The sequence below is a fragment of the Vitis vinifera genome, chromosome 16 (genome assembly GCF_030704535.1).
Source record: "Vitis vinifera cultivar Pinot Noir 40024 chromosome 16, ASM3070453v1".
In the NCBI taxonomy this organism is placed as follows: Eukaryota; Viridiplantae; Streptophyta; class Magnoliopsida; order Vitales; family Vitaceae; genus Vitis; species Vitis vinifera.
In genome coordinates this window covers 24,783,084-24,804,694 of record NC_081820.1, presented here as the reverse complement: position 1 = coordinate 24,804,694, position 21,611 = coordinate 24,783,084, and positions in this window count along the sequence as shown.

Genomic DNA, 21,611 nt, shown 5'->3' with positions numbered 1-21,611 from the left:
TATTCCATGGAGAAAGGTGTATAGATAAGATATAACCTATTAAACTAAATTGGAGGTTTTCAGAATTCATAAAAATAAATTATATTATATACTTATACCAAATATGAGTTTTTTTTTCTTTGTTATTTTTTTTCCCTCCTTTGGAAATTTCAGATTTGATCTTAATACATTTATGGATTTGCTTTTGAGATCAACTTTAGTTATGTCAGTTCTCTCAAGAAAAAAAAAACTTTCATCATGCCTTGAAGTGAAATATCCATCCTCAATCCCCATTAAATAACATATAAATGTCATATGTGGATACTGTAAAAGCCTACTAAATTGGTTTAATCTATTTAGTAGCACAAAAATATCAAAGAAAAACCCTATAATATGCATCTTCCAACAATTTAACAATTTGCAGCAATTATAATCTATAAAAGGGATTTTATTTCTTTATTTTGCTAAATTGAGAAAGAATTGAAGTCAAGTTCAAGAGTAGTCATTTTAATTACTTAGGAAATTCATGTTTTAATCCAATATTTACTAACAATGTCTAAAACATGTATTTAATATAATAAAAAGTTACATAGACGCATAATTAAGACAATTATTTTCAATAATTCTAATACTTCACCTATTAAATAGGATAAAAACTTGCAAGGACCTTCTTTCTTTCACAAGCATGTGGGTATGTCTTGTAATTAAATAGCTCACCATGCTTGGATAGCTACAAAACATTCTATATGGAAAAATCAAACATTATGGGCAAGTTGATGTACCCAGTCACCCCCATACTTCAATACTGACTAAGATAGTCAATGCTATAGAAAAATCAAACACTGTGCGCAAGTTGATGTCCTTTTTTACCATTCATTTTCTTATTAAGAAATGAGGTACTTTTAGAGAGTTACTAATTTCCATATTCTTAAGAGAAAATCCATAACAAAAATTGTGTTATGGATGGGAACAGTACACGCATCCCAAGTACACTATATGTGATCATCTTTCTTGTGCAGTGTGATCATCTTTCTTGTGCAAATGACCTGGTGGACTTCAAACTTAAATAAAATCGAAATATTAATATATATATATATATATAGACATAAGTAATTATCGATATTTTTATTTTTAATTTTAATAAGTTATAAAAATATCGTGATCACTCGCTAATATCACAAGCACCACTAGAGCAAATTTACTCTTAATTTGTTAAATAACATGCATCAAACATTAAAAAAAATTATTTAATTAATTAGAAAAAATATAAAAGTGATCACTATAATATTCTTTATAGTGTTTTTAATATATTAATTAAATATTAAAAAATTATACATTTATCATAATTTATTTTCTATTATATCATAATTTAATATTGTTGGCATTGTTTGTATCATCTTTGTGGTTAGGTGTCTCTCATTATAAGAGTAGTTTTGAATTTTCTAGTAAAAGCCCTATTCTCTTTATGCTTGCTTCATTCCTTTGAATGTTTTAAATGAAGAAAAAAATAGGAAGAGAAGATTGTATTGTGTTAATGAAAGATAAGGTGAACTTAAGAGCATGTTTTCAAACTAGTTGTTGTGGAGACACCAAAAAACTTGTTTCAAATAAGTTGTTTTTAAAAGTAATTTTTTTGTTTTAATTTAAAAAATATATATAAATTCAATTTATATAATAATAATAAAATTTAATTCAAATCTTATTAAAAATGAAAATAATTTTGTAATTACAAATAAAAAAATAAATAAATAGTTTTTAGTAGAACATAAATAGTAATATTATAAATTTTAATGTCTATTTTAATTTATTTATAAATTCCAATATTCTTCCACAACCTTGATTTATTCATAGCATCTAGAGCCCTGAGCTCACGATCTGGAGTAGCTCATATCTTCCACAACCCTGAGCTGTTCATAGCATCTAGATCCTTGAGCTCACGACCTGAAGTCGTTATTGTCAACCATAGGCCTGAGCTATTCACAGTATCTAGAGCCCTGAGCTCACGACCTGGAGTCGTTCATGTGATCCACAAACTTAAGCTATTGATAGCGTCTAGAGTCCTCAACCCACAACCCAAAGTCGTTCATGTCAACCACAACTTTGAACCGTTCATAACATCTAGAGTCCTGAGCTCACGACCTGAAGTCATTCATCTTATCCACAATCTTGAGCTTTCCCTACCATCTAGAGCCCTAAGCTCATGACATGGAGTCATCCATGTTTGGAATTTATATATAAATTCCAAACATAAGCATGAGGAATGATGTCTATTTTAATTTATTTATAAATTTATTTTGCTTGCTAGATTTCCGACACTTCACTCCCATTAAATATAGCATATGGGGAATCTAGATTTTCTATGAATTGGTCAAAACCTTTGTGTGGAAATTGCAAAGAAGAAGGTGAGAAATGCGGGCTAAAGATGAGTAATGACACGGAACCTGAAATCAAGTGCATAAAGAAGCCAACAAAAGGTACGTACTACACAATATTCCATATCATTTTGAAAGGAGAAATTATGACAGAGGATATTAGCCCATGCCATATTCCTTTGCACCCTGATATGGTAATAGAAATTTTGACATAATTTCATTTTATTTGTTCGTATTTTGACATAAATTAGTCTCTATAGACTTGTTGATCCATTCGTAGAGTTGATAAGTCAGATGTTATGTCATTGGGATTGTTTAATTTAACCCGACCCTTCAACTTAATTAGGGTCATGTATTCAGTCTGGTACTTCTTCCTTGAGAGTCTCCTCAAGTAAATTGATAGAAAGTAAGGAATTTGGGATTGTTTCATTGAACTCTCTTGACTTAGGATCATGTATTCAGTCTGCTACTTCTTCCTGAAGAGCCTCCTCAAATAAACATGCAGATAGAAAGTAAGGCATTTCATAAAAATATAGGCCACTTGATCAACAGTTGATATGCATTTTGCAGCATACAGAACCTCTTCTCCAATAAATGGTAATCAATATTTTTAATGCGCTGCATTTGGGATAAGGTAAAAATAGAAGAGGATAAGAGCATATACATAGATCGTTTTGTAGCATTCCAATATATCTAATATAATTCAGTCATAGCATATACTATAAATCAACACTAAGAATTCATTTGGTAGTAATTATAGGAAATGTTTTTAGCATAAAAAGTGTTTTTAGAAAAAACAAATGTTTGAAAAAATTTATGAAAAACTTTTAAAAATCTGAAAAATCCTTTTTAGTGTTTTCTGGAGAAGCAGTTGATGGGTGATTCTCATAAAAACACTTTTAGAGAAAACATTTTGAGTAAAACACTATCAAACGCACCCTAAGCCTTTTTAGGAAGAATAAAGTTCATCTCAATTAAACCACAACTACATGATATCTTTAGGAAGAAATAAATTTCATATACAGTGTTCTTAAGATAACAAAGAATGTACTATAATCCTACTTATTTGAGTTATAAATTGTGGTTATGTTATTTCTTCTCCCTTATAGTCTTGGATGAGCTTAGATGGGCATGTTTCAATTCATAAACAATAGCTAGTAAGTCACATCTATGAAGAACTTGTAGAAACTACTATAAGGAAAAAGGAAACAATGACGCTTTTTAAGCATCAAGAAAGACATATGATGTGGCTTGCCTAAGCATCATATTATATCATGTCAAGAAATGTATTTGGATACATGAATGCTTCTAGGAAACCTTATCCTTCATATCTAACTCAATAAAAATGGGATGAGAAATACCATTAATTGAAAAGGAGAGAGTGGAAGAAAAGGAACTTAAATATGTTGTTAAGAAATTATAGAGGGTATGAGTCAAATGGCTTTGATACCATGAAAAAAATAAAAGTAGAAAAATAGTAGAATTAGTGTTCTATAGATATTTTTGCATATATTTATTCTTTTATGCATAGTACAATTGAAGAACATAATAAAATAAATTAGTAAATCTCTTTGTTCCTTAACTATACTTTAAAATTGTCCTCTGTATGTTTGATATTTTTTATGGCCTTCCCATTAATTTTTTTTAAAACAATAACTCCCACTTTTCATGGAAAAGAAGAACCATCATAGAATTAGTCAAAGCTTGATCTATACAAATTTAGTTAAGAATTTGTTGGTATCCTAGAATTTGTTGGGTCCTTTTTAATAATCCTTTTGAAATGATGACACCCATCATATATATATATATATATATATATATATATATATATATTTATATATATATATATATATATATATATATATTGGTTATCTCCACCATGTTTAGTCTTTTTGATTAGCAGATTTTGGACATTATTCGTTCCTCATAAATTTTGTGGGGAAATTTCAAAGCCAGATTTTCCATGGAAAATAAGAAACCATCTAACCATCAGTCAAGCTTTTCCACCATCCTTTCAATCCTTGTAAGATATATCAACTACCCCACAATTTTTAATGTTTCTATATTGACACCTTCCCAAAAGGTCCTTCTCAATAATTCTTTTAAAAACAATGGCACCCATTTTCTTATGGAAAACAATATATATGTGTGTGTTTGTATATATATCTATATACATAGTGTTTAGTCCATTTGATTGACACATTTTGGACATTATCCCTCCCTCATAAATTTTGTGAAAAAATTTTCAATGCCTACTTGCTATGTGAAATAAGAAATTACCAAAGGAATTAATCAAGCTTTTCTACCTTTGTTTATATTCTTGTTACATACATTAACTACCCCACAATGTTTAATGTGTCTTTGTTGATACCTTCCTAAAATATACTTCCCAAAATTCTTTTGAAAATATTACATATCGCTAAGAAGTTACTTTTTATTGTAAAAAACATGGTGAGAATAATTTTTGCGCAGTGTATAACATTGTGCCATGAACTCCACTTTTTACCTCAAATTTATTTGTGGCAAAATACCACTTTCAATCATTAATTTACATTTCATTTTTTAAACTATCGTAAGAATAATTATCATATAATGTTTGACTTTCTACTATAAAGTTTATTTTTTTAGTAGAAAAATATTTATAATAAAAATATATAAGCAAAAACTTAAAATTTTCAATTTTTGTTCAAATGTTTTTTCTATAATCTAATTTACAATAGAAAATTACTTGTTATTTTAATTATATATACACCACTTTTTCAATAATTTACAATAGAAAATATATTTTATTAAAATAAATTTTTTCATAATTTTATGGTTATCATACTGTTTCACAATTAACGTGAATGAAAATATAATACATCATTTGTTTGTGATTATAAGTGGTAACTTTCACTCAAACCTCTAACTAGTTAAGCTCGATTGATTGTTTTCATAGATTGGTTTTCTCTCCATAAAGTTTTTCCTTCCGCCTTTCTAAATAAATAGTTTTGTTATGTTTAGTTGTGGTACCACCCCCTTTCCAAGTAAACAATTTCAATGAAATTTTAAAACTGATAACCTATGCACAATAATCATTAATGTTTCACCTACCAAGAACAAGTTATGCTATTATTCACCTAATTACAAGTAAATTTCACAATCATCTCATAATTAGAGTGAAGCAAAAAATCATTTTCTTTTATGTTATTATTTTTAAATATGTAGTTAGCTAATGTTTTAATCAATGGTTCATGATGAATGTGATCTTTATATAATATGCTTCTATTTAGGCTTGTTTTTTGTTTTAAGGTCATTCTTATCTTTAAACTTAAGTCTTAAAATATAATAAAATAATATAAAAAAATAAATTTCTATTTAAACCTAAGTCAAATTAAATTTTATTTAGCTTTAAGATAAATTAAACAAATCTCATTTGAGAAATTGAGGCTTACAACATCAATTTCCCTTTTTACCAATAATTTTCTTATTAAGAAATGAGGTGCTTTAGAGAGTTACTAATTTCCTTATTCTTAAGAGAAATTTCATAAGAAAAACTAATCATATGATTCATGATGAAATAAATAAAATCAAAATCAGATTTTGGAGAGCCTTACATTAGTCAATAAAGGCATCCTTTTTAAAATTAGAAAACGCAGGGATACCAACTTAGGTTTCACTAGGAATGTAGTAGCAAATTCCACAAAGGCAAAATTCCAATTGAAACTCACAAAAAGAGAATTATTTGAAAGTTTGAAGGTGGATGCATCAAGAAAGATATATAATTACAAACAAAAAAAAATGATCTCTCATGGCTCCAAGTTGCAGTCCCTTATGTAAAATGATGCATGAATCAGTTTCTTTCCTCATTGGCCCCACAAGGACTAGTCAATTTTTGAGAGGTTGATTGTATGATATCATTCATCATCATAACTAAAGTCGAAAAAAGATGGTAAGATTTGTCATACAATGACTAAGAAATTTTGCTACTCCACTTGCTTTGCATTGGTAGAAGGTCTATCCATAGATGTCCACACATAAATATGACTTAAAGTAGAGATGGCAACATGCTACTAACAAAATTGATTGATACCTAATAATCTGTGGAGAAAGGTGTATAGATAAGATAGAACCTATTAAACTAGCTTGGAGGTTCATAAATTCATAAAAATTAGTTATATTATATACTTACACCAAATATGAGTTTTTTTGTCTTTCTTATTTTTTTCCCTCCTTTAAATTTCAGATTTGATTTTAATAAATTTCTGGATTTGCTTTTGAGATCAAATTTAGCTATGTCAATTCTTTGAAAAATACAAAAACCTTTCATCATGCCTTGAAGTGAAATTTCCACCCTAAATCCCCATTAAATAACATATAATTGTCTTAGGTGGAGAGCGTAAAAGACTATTAAATTGGTTCAATCTATTTAGTAGCAGCAAAATATCAAAGCAAAACCCTTAAACATGCATCTTCCAACAATTTAATAATTTGTAGTAATTATCATCTATAAGAGGGTGTTTTTTTTTTTTTTTTTGCTAAAATGGGAAAGAAGGGAATTCAAGTTCAAGAGTAGTCATTTTAATTACTTAGGAAATTCATGTTTTAATCCAATATTTAGTAACAATGTCTAAAACATGTATTTAATATAATAAAAAAATACATACACACATACTTAAGACAATTATTTTTAGCAATTCTAATCCTTCACCTATTAAATAGGATAACAACTTGCAAGGACCTCCTCATTTCACAAGCATGTGCGTATGTCTTGTAATTTGATAGCTTGTCGTGCTTGACTAGCTACAAAACATTAATATAGAAAAATCAAACATTGTGGACAAGTAGATGTACCTAGTCACCCTCATACTTCAATACTGACTATGATAGTTAATGTTATAGAAAAATCAAACATTGTGGGCAAGTTGAGTTGATGTACCCATTCACCCTCATAATTTAATACTGACTATGATATTCAATGCTATAGAAAAATCAAACACTAGGAGAAAGTTGATGTAGCTAGTTATCCTTATACTTCAATACTTGTTACGATAGTCGATGTTAAAGAAAAATCAAATATAGTGGGCAAATTGATGTAACATTTTCTAAACAATTTTTTTCTCTAACTTTCAATTAGTTTTATATCTTTCTTTATTTCTATCTCAGATTTCCATTGTCCAATACTAATTTTGGAGGAGCTAACCTTCATTCATATTACTTGAAAGGGTTTGTTATTAACTTTATTCAACCAAAATATTATGCTCTTTAATTAATGTTTAAATAATTGAATATACTATAGAATAAAGATAAAAGGTGAGATAATACATTCGCCCTCTTTCTTGTATCTCCTCCACATGATATTTAACAACCACATAAAATGATGGGATATATATCTAATGGACCATAAATTCTTTTTTGTAATACATATATACAAAAATGATTTTATATAACATATGTCAACTTAATATATATCCTTTAACAACATGTAATAATTTCATACATATAAGACTTTATAAAGAACAATTTTAAAATAAACAATTGAGAGATCTCTAAATAATGTTGAATAGTAAGAGAGATTATATATTTTTTAATAATAAATGTTTGGATGCAATTCATATATCATTTAAACAATTGTGAAACATTAGGATGAGATATGTTTTTTATTCTAATATTTACTCCTCAATGAACAGCTTTTAGTATAGTATAATATATTTTAGTTTGATTTCCTAAGATTTTCTCTTGTTTTTACAATAATTCATCAATCCCCTTTTGTTTCAAAGCAAAAGAGTTTATCTCAAAGTTACCTTCTTGATGTTCGACATCCCCACTCACTGAGATTTTAAAACTATAGTCAACTCTCAATATTTGGGAACCACACTTTCACATACACATTTTTGAGAGGTCATTGGTGAAGGGCAACATGCCTTAGATTAGGCATCATCTTCTATACTTCAATAATAAATAAAAATGTACTAATCAACTCTTTGAATGCTGAAAAGGAAAAGGAATTTCATTTCATAATCTAAAATGATATTATTGATCAATTTTTAGTTTTAACCATGAAAGCCAAGGAGCCATAAAGAGTTGATGAAAATTTGAGTTACATTTACACCTGAACACAAGCATCATAAATAATTGTTGAAAGTTGAAAAGTTAGGAATGAAACCAATTAATATAATCTATTTGCTTTGATCATTTTGAGAAGTTAAAATAATTTCTTTTATAGTAATTATTGGATAATTAGGTGATATAAGCTTCCATCTTACTTTTATTTTAATTGTGACCGCAAAAGTTAAATGTGACATCTTCAAGGGATAAATAACCCACTGGTTTAGTTTTGTTCAAGTTTATTAATTATGTCCAAAATAACCCACCAATTTATAATTACAAACTCATAAGCTTTTGATGAGCATGGTTCAGTTTGAGGAGAGTTTCTATTCTAGTGCTCAATTTTAAATTTTAAATTCTAAATTCTAATATTAAAAATTAAAATAAGCATAGAGAAAATTGATAATTTTTCTGCAAAAATATTAGTGCGTTTGGGCTCACTTCAATTGTCATTTCGTTTGAACCCTCTAGTATTTTAGAACCAATAATCTAACAGGCTTTGCACAAAAGTTTGGGACTTTGGCCTAGCAAAATTATATTAGATAAAATTATTGTCTTTATGCGTAGTAAGGAATGTGAATGCATTTGTACAACACTGAACTCAAATGTACTTTTCATTGTGGATTATGATATGATAGAGGAGAAACATGGAAAAGAAATTAGAGTGGTGTTTTGAATCTTCCACTGATGAGCCCTAATGCTCTGAACACAACCTAGCTAATAGAACATTTCACTTAATTGATTTTGAACTTGTGATTCAAACTTGTATTTTCCCATGTTTAACCATCATCCAAGTGCAAGGAGAAGCAAAAGGTGGACTGGTCGAGCTGCAACTTCAACAAGTTCTTCACAAATCGGGTCCAAATCTGGAAAAATGATGTTTGAGCACTCTAGAGAAAGTAGGAGGGGAAAAACATGGATTAGTGTACTCAGGAATTAGTTAGACTTATCATGGTACCCATGTGCACTTAGTTTATATTAAGGTGAGACACATTTTTGCCTCTCTTTAAAAGTGATATTCACCACTAGCCATGGCATAATTCGTCATGCTATGGCAAATATGGACCCATTTGAGCTCTCGCACTGGGTCCTAGCCATAATTCCTCGTGCTATAGCCCAAATAGATTTGCGTTGGGCCCAGAATTGCTTCCTCAAACCCAATTGGGCTCTGATGCTGCGTCTCAAAAGTGCTGGGCTAGGCTAAATCCGAGTTGGGCTTGGCTAAATCCGAGCCAGCCTATAGGTCGACATGATACTGCATTCCAATATTAGAGACGTCATCTTAAGAATCTGAAAATTGGGTTTGTTCAACAGGGAGGAGTAGGGCAAATGGAGTCAGAAGGGAGAACCTAAAAGTAAGAAAGCAAGATGCATTGGAAGAAGATGCTGGGAGGAGTTTGCTTAATGCTAATGAGGCATCATACATCTTCGGATTTGTGAAGTAAATTCTTATTATTTTTTTATTTTCTGAAGTGAATTCCAAAGGGAAAACTACCAAAAGTAGTTTGTTTCTAGCAAGAAAATAATTGCATAGGAAAATAGCTCATCTCACAAAATTGTATTCATACTTTAGGAGATAAAATATTATGTTACCTTCTCTGGTGATCGCCAGTCACAATTAACAAAATATCATGTTAGCTACGTACCCCAAGAGAAAACAATAACAACACCATGTGACATGTTTATTTATTTGTTAATTTTTTAAAATAAAAAAATAAATTATTTATTTTGTTAGACTAATATTTACGTATCAATGTAGAAAAACAAAATATTTGCTATATTTAAGGTTGTTGATAACATAAAATAAGCACTCAAGTATACTTGATCAACTAAAAAAAGCACTTGAAGTGTTGCACTCGAGCTCCAGAAGAGCTTAAGCACACTTAAAAGAAAGGACTTTGTCGAAGTCCAAACTTTACAAATTATATTGATTAAGCATTTTATGGCAGTGTTTTGTTTCAATGAAGAAGTCTGGCAGTCTTTTGTTTCAACTTTCTGCTTCGGTGTCTTGATATTGTTGTCATTGTTTGTATCAACTTTCTGCTTAGGTGTCTCCCATCATAAGAGTAGTTTTGAATTTTCTAGTAAAAGCCCTATTCTCTTTATGCTGCTTCATTCCTTTGAATGTTTTAAATGAACAAAAAATAGAAAGAGAAGCTTGTGTTGTGTTGGTGAAAGCTTTGATTGATCATGCGAACTTTAGAGCTCGTTTTCACAAACTAGTTGTTGTGGAGACAAACTAGTTTTTTAAAAAAATTTGTTTTAATTTTATATATAAAAAAACATTATAAATTCTATTTATAAAATAATAATTAAATTTAATTCAAATCTTATTAAAAATGAAAATAATTTTGTAATTACAAATAAATAAATAAATAATGAATAGTTTTTAGTAAAACATAAATAGTAATATTATAATAAAATCATAGGTTATATATTTTTATTAAAAAATACATTATTTCAATAAATGTTAGAAGCATAATGAAATTAATATGTTCATAAATTTTTAAAAACAAAATACTTGTTTGGATAAGTTGTTTTTCAAAATAATTTTTTTTTGTTTTGATTTTATAAAAACATTGTAAATTTAATTTATATAATGTTAATTAAATTTAATTCAAATCTTATTAAAAATAAAAATAGTTTTGTAATTACAAATAAACTAAAAATGAATAGCTTTTAGTAGAACATAAATAGTAATATTATGATAAAATCATCAGTTATATTTTTTTATTAAGAAATACACTATTTTAATTTATGTTAGAAATATAAGGATATTAATATCTTTGTAATTTTTTTTGTTAAAAAACATAATTTAAAAATAATAATTAATAAATTATTCTTAAAAATTATTATTATCAAGTTATTCTTAAAAATCAAAAGATTCATTAAAATATTTAAATTATTAATTATGTATTCCTTAATTTATAATCTATTTACCTAGTAAGAAAAATATATATATATATATATGGTAGTTTGTATAGGAGAAATAATATAGTCTAACTCATAATATATCACTTTTGAAGTTCATTTTTCTAATAGAAAAATTTATAAAAATGTAATTATATGTAGAAAAGAATTAATAAAGTTATTGTGAAATAATTTTAATCTATAAATTTCTAGTATTAGTGAATTTATTGTTTGAGTTTTAAATTATTTTTAAAAAATATTAGATTTATCCATGTTTCCAACACATTAAATTTTATTTAATTTAAAGTTTATCATCAAAGTTCCACGTATCCTAAGATTAACTAAAGCAACAACCCCACTTCACCACTTTACCACATGAGCTAAAATGAAAAAACGTCTCAACCACGTTAGGGAGATGTGAGAACAAAGAAAAAAGGAAAAAATATAAAAAGACTTGGAGATAATCTTTAAAATATAGCATGCTAGAAACTAGCAATGACTGATATATTCCTCATCTTATGGCAAATATGGACCCATTTGAGCTCTCCCTTTGGGTCCTAGCCATTTAATCTTAGTTTAGGGGTAGCGCAGATAGGTTTGAGTTGACCCTAAAGTTGCCTCCTCGGCCAAATTGGGCTCTAATGATGCTAGGCCTCAAACGTGCTGGGCTAGCCCAAATCCAAGCTAGCTAGCCCTGCCCTGCCAGTTAGCCCATGGGTCTGCTGGCCCTTTAAAGACCAAATACTGCATATTAATTCTAGAGACCCTGTCTTTAAAAACTAAAAATTTGGTCTGCAAATGGAGTCCTTTCAGGAAAGGCAGAACCTAAAAGTAAGAAAGCAAGAAGCAATTGAACAATTGTTATTGTTTCTTTTTTTGTTGTTGGGGGGGTTGTTTGGACGAAATTTCTACTATTGGAATTCTTATGCTTCAGTTACAAGTCATGGTTTATCTTCTATGATGACCACATGATGAGGAATTTTTAAGAAAAACATTATTTCATGTGCTTTAAGAAGAATCACATGCACGACCAAATAGTATATAAAAATCACTAGAATATTAAATTATTTTCTGGTGGCTATGTATTCAATATTACAATATTAAGTTGGTAATTGTTAGACGCTAGATAGCCTATGGAATATGCCAAGGATTAGAAATAGTTAGAAAATAGTCATCAAATAAAGCGAGTTTCAATAATAATTTATGTTACTATTAGATGCTAAAGTAGTCTATCTATGGAAATGCAATAATATGGTACTATTATTTCCAAAAATTTAAACATTATCTCCATTTCAAGTTAGTACATTTAACTTTTAGTGGTTTATAAATAAGTTCATAAACAAATATTCCTGGCTATTTCATTGGGTTCCAAAATGCCTTCTATGGGGACAAGCCCAAAAACTAGCCCATGATCCTAACTCGGCCTAAGTCGTGTATGGACATGGACCAGCCTAAGTTGTGGCTTACCACTAGGCTTGACCCATGAGCCTATTTTTGGGGTTGATCCTTTGAGAGGCATTTTGGAATCGAATGAAATAGCCTAGTTGTGTATGGGCTGATCACTAGGCTTACCCCATGAGCATTTTGGAACTAAATGAAATAGCCAAGAGTTGATAAACTTGTTTACAAGCCTTTTATGTTAATGTTTTGGCTTAAATGGATTAATTTTACAAGACTAGTTTTGTTAACATTGACCACTATATTGTCATAAGTCATATGGTCCATTATACATGTCTCAATTTCAAAAAAATATATATATATCTACCAATGAATTTTCTTAGCAATAAATGAATCTATGAACCTTGACTTGAAAGACTTTGACTCTTTTGCATTAAGATATATGACAGAGGAAGGATCTATGAAGTTTTCAAATATGGATTTTAGTGGAAAAGTGGGTAGAATATTTCAAGAATGTGATAAATATTTTTTTTTGGTTTTGTCTTGCTTGACTGACCGAATAAAATATTAATTAATCTGATTCCAAAGTTCCTTGGCAACTTCTTTTAAGTAACTAGAAAAATTCAATATTTAAATTTGTTTGGTTTGCACTATCATTGTCAAAAAAACACAAAATATTATTTATAATCTTCTTATGAATGTTAAACACATGTAAATGTAAATAATGAAATTATGTGAACTAAGAACATATTTAATTTACGGTCTAGACTAGGACAAACTATTAATGAAATATGATAATATATATATATGCTTTTTTTTTTTCTTTTTTGGAACCAAAATTTTATCATTTTAAAATTAGATTTTTTTTTTTTTTTTTGGTTATTCAAAGTGATTAACATGAAATTTTTTATGAAAGAAATATCTAATAAATATAAGAAATAAATATATTATCCAAAATATATGTAGATTCCATTTTTTCATGAGATTGTTAAATTTTGATATGATAAAAAGAATTAATAAAGTTAATATGACCTTAAAAGAGAGAGAAACATGTAGCACCCAACATTTCATGCCAAACCGCCCATTTTCCATGACTTTTCCGCCTTCCCAACCACACCCCAACCCCCCTCTTTAAAATCCTTCCTTACTTTAGTGCTTCATGGTGCATGAGTATTGTATGGGCCGTTTTACTTTCTCTCTTTTTTTTTCTTTTTTTTTTTGTTAATGTGTGGAATTGTGCAAATCCGACGCTTTGGATACAGATGAAGGAGTGTTATGTATGATTAAATAAGTAACGACTAATTTTAGTGATTTGATTGAATCTAGAAAAATCCAATAGTATACGATGCCAGTGCCCAACCGCTTTTTATGTCGGGGCGTGGTCACTAGCCTGTTTATGTAACAAGGAAGATATCATGAAGCTTCTTTCACTCTCTCTCTCTCATTATTCTTTGTTTTTGGTACAAGTACAACAGACATTTTGAAATCCTTAGTGAATTTTTATAGAAACAAATTCTAATTATGAAGAAAGAAAAATAGAAGGTCCATCGCCATTGATGACGAATTTATCTTTTAGCTCATTCTATGACATAATCATCTATTTCTACTTTTTAAATCAAATATTTCATAAATATTTTTTTTTTCATAAATTACTCCTGCAAATAATTTTTGAAAAAATGAAATAAAGGGCATTTATTAAATAATAAATAGCGTTGTTGGCAATTTAAGGCAGGTATATCGAAGGGAGGTCAACTTTTGAACAAAAATTAATAATAGGTCATATGTAGGTACAATAGACCACACCAAAATTTGAATTGCAGTAGTTAGAAGTGGTCACATGTATATATTACTAGACCAATAATAATAATAATAATAGACACATCAGGTGGCCTGAATGTTGAGATATTAGGAATGCTTTCCTCATATCATTCTTTCCTTATATCATTTAGTGTTGAGATATTAGGAATGTTTAGATATTAGGAAAGTTGAGATATTATGAATATTGAAATATTAGGAATATTGAGATATTAGGAATATTGAAATATTAGGAAAGTTGAGATATTAGGATATTAGTTGTTATTTCCTTATATCATTCTTTCCTTGTATCATTCTTTCCCATTCTCAGAATGGTGATTACCCTCTATATATACTTTGTACATGAACGAATGAAAGTATGAATGAAAAAACTACCATTTATCAATTTGAAGATGATATCAGAGCCATGGAACTAAAATCCTGGATATTTTGTCGCTATGGTAGTCCGACAGCGATCAACCATCCTAAGACAAGCCCTAATATTGATAAGTCAACCTTCAAATGCACTCACTGCAATAAGACTGGTCCCACCAGTATGGATATCCCACAATTTCAAAGCAACAACTCTTGGTATGACCAGGAAAATAATGAGGAATCGAGGGTTTGAACCATGGACCTTTAGATCATGTTTAGGCTATCAACACTTTGTTATTAATGATAATAATCGTGATCAACGGAAGAAGGATTCCAAGAAAACCTTGACTGAAATTGTTGCCGAAATAAAAACAGAGGCTAATGTTGCTGAGAAAGCCTCTGCATTGGTAGCCGCTACTGATCATGGTGGTAAGTTTTTAAATACTTTTACACCTGTTATTAATAGTGCATGGATAATTGATTATGGTGCTACAGATCATATGACTTTTGATTCTAGACAGGTTTCACCCCTTAGACCTTCCTCACAAAAAATTGTTTCCACAGCCAATGGTAACACAACCCCAGTCATTGGGGAAGGATCCTTAACTCTTACTGATACTTTGAATTTGGATTATGTTTTAGTTGTTCCATCTTTAGATTACAACCTTTTGTCAGTTTCTCAAATCACTACAGCCTTATCTTGTATTGTCATTTTTTGGCCTGAATTTTGTGTGATTAAAGACATCCAAACAAGACAGACGATTGGTTGTGGTATTAAGCGGGGAAAACTCTATTACTTGGACTTGCAGTCAAAGGATTCAAATAAGTTGCAACAAGCCTTGATGACAGATGGATCTGAGGGGGAGAAGAAAAAGTCTGAAATTTGGTTGTGGCATCAACGTCTGGGACATGCTTCCTTTGGTTATTTAAAAAAATTGTTTCCTAGTTTGTTTGCAAAGAGTGATATTTCTGGTTTCCGTTGTGATATTTGTGAATTGGCTAAAAGCCATTATGCTTCGTTTCCGTTAATTTTGAATAAAAGTTCGTTTCCTTTTATGGTTATACATTCTGATGTTTGGGGCCCATCCAAAGTCCCAACTTTGAGTGGCTCACGTTGGTTTGTTACTTTTATTGATGATTGTACCAGAATGACATGGTTATGCTTGATGAAGACCAAAGATGAAGTGAACTTGTTGTTTCAAAAATTTCATAAAATGATTGAAACTCAGTACAATGCAAAGGTTCGGGTTCTGCGTAGTGATAATGGTGGAGAATATCAAAGTTCTGATCTTTAAAAGTATTTGGAAGGACATGACATCATTCATCAGACTACTTGTTCCAATACACCCCAACAAAATGGAGTCGCTGAATGAAAAAATCGGCACTTGTTAGAGGTTGTTCGTGCTTCCTTGATAGCAACAAAAACACCGATATCTTATTGGGGAGAAGCAATCACATCTGTCGCATACTTGATCAATCAGGTACCTTCTAGCTCAATTAACTTTCAAACACCTCTCCAAACTCTTACTAATGTTGTAGTTGCCCCAACCGTCCCAAATCTACCTCCTCGTGTTTTTGGTTGCGTGGCATTTGTGCATCTACACAAGCACCAACGCACCAAGTTAACTTCCCATGCATTGCAATGTGTGTTTGTTGGATATGCATTGCACAAAAAGGGATATCGATGTTACCATCCTCCAACTCGACAAATGTATATTACAATGGATGTGGTGTTTCATGAAGATTCGATGTATTTTTCATCTGAGTCTGAACTTCAGGGGGAGTATCATAAGGAAATTCAGACTCTCGATTATGATTATCATATCTCTGAGGAAGATGAATCTAGACAATCTGAACTAGTGAACCAGGAAGCGGGTGAGTTGGATATGAGTGGTCAACAATTTGGGTCCAAAGATGTCTTCATTGAAATACCAAACCAATCGTCGTCTGTTAAGGGTGTTCTTAATTTGGAACCTGATCCATTCATGAAACGGTTACCACACCGTCATAATAGAGGTATTCCTAAACCCACATATGAACCTGAATTGTCTACCAAAGTCAAATATCCCATGAGCAACTATGTGTATAACCATCGTTTGTCTGAATCAAATAAGTCATTTGTAAATCAATTATCTACTGTAGCTATTCCTAACAGTGTGCAGGAAGCCTTAGTTGATCCAAGGTGGAAAGCAACCATGAATGAAGAGATAAAATCATTGCAGAAAAATGAAACATGGGAACTCGTAGAATGTCCACCAGGAAAGAAGCCAGTTGGGTGTCGTTGGATCTATACTGTGAAGTACAAGGCAGATGGTAGTGTTGAACGATTTAAAGCAAGATTGGTAGCAAAAGGGTACACTCAAACTTATGGAATTGACTACACAGAGACATTTGCACCTGTAGCTAAGATCAAAACAGTTCGAGTATTACTGTCTTTAGCTGCAAACCTAGATTGGCCATTACAACAATTCGATGTGAAAAATGCCTTTCTGCATGGCAAGTTATCTGAAGAAGTATACATGGATCTTCCACCAGGATGCATGGTGCCAGAAAAGCAATGTCAGAAGGTGTGCAAATTGAAGAAGTCATTGTATGGGTTAAAGCAATCCCCGAGAGCATGGTTTGGAAGGTTCACAAAGTCAGTGAGAGCTTTTGGCTATCGTCAAAGTAGTTCAGATCACACTTTGTTCCTGAAAAAGCAACATGGTAAGATTACGGCACTCATCGTATATGTGGATGACATGGTAGTTACAGGAAATGATCCTGAAGAAAGAAAAGCTCTACAAAATTATCTATCTAGAGAATTCAAAATGAAAGATCTAGGTCCTCTGAAATACTTTCTTGGGATTGAAGTTTCTCGATCAAGTGAAGGAATTTTTCTGTCTCAAAGAAAATATGCCTTAGATCTTTTACAAGAGACTGGAATGTCGGGATGTCAACCTGTTAATACACCAATAGAAGAAGGTCTGAAATTGTGTGTTGAGCCTAATCAAGTATCAATCGTTAAGGGAAGATACCAGAGATTTGTGGGGAGATTAATGTACTTAGCTCATACAAGACCAGATCTTGCTTATGCATTGAGTGTAGTGAGTCAATACATGCATAATCCTGGAGAGCAACATATGAATGTAATCATGCGTATTTTGAGGTATTTGAAGAATGCTCCTGGGAAGGGAATTTTGTTCGCTAAAAATGTTGATCATCAGAGTATAGAAGTATATACTGATGCTGATTGGGCCGGTGCGGTGGATGATAGGCGATCTACATCTGGTTACTTTACCTTTGTAGGTGGTAATCTTGTGACATGGAAAAGTAAGAAGCAGAATGTCGTCGCTCGTTCAAGTGCAGAAGCGGAATTTAGAGGTATGGCTCTAGGACTTTGTGAGACATTATGGCTAAGAATCCTCTTACAGGATTTAGGTTACTTATCTAGGCAACCAATCCGATTGTTTTGTGATAATAAAGTCGCATGTGACATTGCTCATAATCCAGTACAACATGATCGTACAAAGCATGTCGACGTGGATAGATTCTTCATTAAGGAAAAGTTGGATGATAAGATTGTGGAATTGCCTAAGATTCGATCAGAAGATCAATTGGCCAATATCCTTACCAAAGTTGTCTCAAGTCAAGTGTTCTCAAAATTTTTAGACAAGTTGGGCATGTATGACATCTATGCACCAACTTGAGGGGGAGTGTTGAGATTTTAGGAATGTTTTCCTCATATCATTCTTTCCTTATATCATTTAGTGTTGAGATATTAGGAATGTTTAGATATTAGGAAAGTTGAGATATTATGAATATTGAAATATTAGGAATATTGAGATATTAGGAATATTGAAATATTAGGAAAGTTGAGATATTAGGATATTAGTTGTTATTTCCTTATATCATTCTTTCCTTGTATCATTCTTTCCCATTCTCAGAATGGTGATTACCCTCTATATATACTCTGTACATGAACGAATGAAAGTATGAATGAAAAAACTACCATTTATCAATTTGAAGACTGAAATATTAAACTGCCACTTGAAATGCAATCACTGGACAAACTCAAGTTGGTAATTGTTAGATGCTAGATAGTCTGTGCAATATGTCATGGATTAGAAATAGTAAGAAAATAGTGATCAAATAAAGTGAGTTTCAATAATAATTTATGTTACTATTAGATACTAAAGTAGTCTATCTCTGGATAAACACAATTTATCTCTGGAAATGCAATAATATGGTACTTTTATTTCCAGAAATTTCAATTTCAATTTCAATTTATCTCTGGAAATGCAATAATTTATGCTACTATTAGATACTAAAGTTTAAATCAATTATTTTGAGTAACATGGTGCCCATGAATACTTGAAAAGCATTCTAGAGTCGGATGAAGGCTAATTCTTACAAAAGTGTGGTCTTGGATTAGAAAATACAAGATATAGAAATAAAACACACAAAGAAAGGAGACAAGTCATTTTAATTAATCTGAGATGGGATATGTCATATAGATGTATAATTACTAAAAAAGAACAAAAGATAATTTGTCCAATGCTTCCACCAATTATTACTCAAGGGATCGTTGTGCTAAACCCATAACCACTTTGAGAGATATATATAAAGAGTGAACTCAAAATATTACATTGTACATAAAAGTATAGCACTTTCAAGAAACATAGAATGAGAAAACTATTTTTCAAATTAAGTTTGCAAATATTTTTTTTTCTTAAAAATAATAAAGAACTATTTTATAGGACTATTCTCAAAATTCATTTTTGAAAAATGCTACTAAAAGTAGACATGACACATTCATACTCGTTATTCTATAAAAAATAAAAATAAAAAGAGAAAAAAACAAGTCTATTAAAAAAAGTCTATAAAAGGGAAAATACATTAAACTAGTGCCAAGGTCCTAACAAATGCCTTATTCTATGAAGTCATGAATAAATTATGATTCAATTAAAACATGAAGTACACATTTCCACATCTTACCTAGAAACCTATTATTTCATAAAAAAGCATAGATCATGGAAGTTGATTAAGGTGAGGATTGAAATTACTAAAAATATTTTTTTGTAAAATAAATTTTGTCATAATTTTATGATTATCTTATATCCTACTTCAAATCAATCTAGATGAAATTATAGTATGTAATGAGTGTATGGTCCTTCATTGAAACCTCCAACCAATTAAGACAATAGTTAAAGCAAAATTTAAACCCAAACCTCTTAATCTACTATTTTTCTATATTGATTTTCTCTGCATAAAGTTTACCCTCCTTTCCCTTGTTCTGTTTGGTCATGGTGTCACCCCCTTGTAAGCAAATAATTTCAATGAAATCTTAAAACTAATAACCTATGCACAATAATCATTAATGTTTCAATGGTCAAAAACAAGTTAGGCTAACATTCACCTATTTACAAGTTAATTTTACAATCATCTTATAATTAGAGTGAAAAAATAAAATTCTTTTTTATTATTATTTATGAATGTATGGTTAGCAAATGTTGTAATCAATAGTTCATGATCAATGGGATATTTTTACAATAGACTACTTTTAAGCTCAATTTTGAATTAAAGTCATGCTTATCTTTTAACTTAAGTCTTATAAAATATTTAATAAAATTAAGTTCTATTTAAACTTCAGTCAAACTACAATTTATTTAGTTTTAAGATAAATTAAACAAATCACATTTGAGAAATTGAGGCTTACAACTTTAGTTTTCCTTTTTTACCATTAATTTTCCTATTAAGTAATGAAATACTCTAGAGAACTCACTGTTTCCTTATTATTAAGAGTAAATTCATAAGAAAAACTTATCATATGATTAATGAAGAAATTAATAAAACTCAAAACAAGATTTTGGACAACTTTACTTAGTTAATTAAAGACAATTTTTTTTTTCTAAATGGGAAAATGCAAAAGATACTGTAAAACCAAGGTTTGGTTAATCTCGGTTTTGATCATAACAAAATAAGGTTTAGAACTAATGACTATATTTTAAGTGTGATTAGGCAAGACGATTTCCAAAGTGGCAATCACAAAGACAATTCAAGCCAAAGAGAAATCATGAAGAAGAAGACCACCTCAAAGAGAAGTGCTTTTCAAGACCAAAGCTTCATAAGATCTCTTTGTAAGGTTGTTGGTGCACTAGGATTTTCATGCATTACATTCTTTACTTATGCACCTAAATCATCCAAGAGTTATTTTGTTTTAAATATTTTTAAAATTGGATGATTCATGTTTTCAACTAAAACCTTGTGTCAAATGTTGTTTCAAACTTGTTTAAAAGGTTTTAAGTTGAAAAAGTTGGTTGTTGAGCCAAAAACGCCTCAACCGAGTGAACCGGATGAACAGTAACCGGTCGACCCCTAGCTCAACCAGTTGAGGTATGAACAGTAACCGGTCTACCCATGAACAGTACTCGGTTGACCCCATAAACAGTAACCGGTTGACCCATGAACAGTAACTGGTCAACCGGTACAAAAATTTTCTCTTTCTTCCAAAACGCTTGTTCAATCGGTCAAGGTTGAACCTCAACAGGTTGAGGTCCGGTTGAGGTCCGGTCGAGGCCCAACGGTCACCTGCCAACATTAAATGCTAACGGTTAGTCAACCGGTCGACCCCTAGCTCGATCGGTTGAACCTCCAACGGCTAGTTTAGTTTTTTTTCTTCGATAAAAAGGCTCCAATCTTTATTGTTTCATAAGC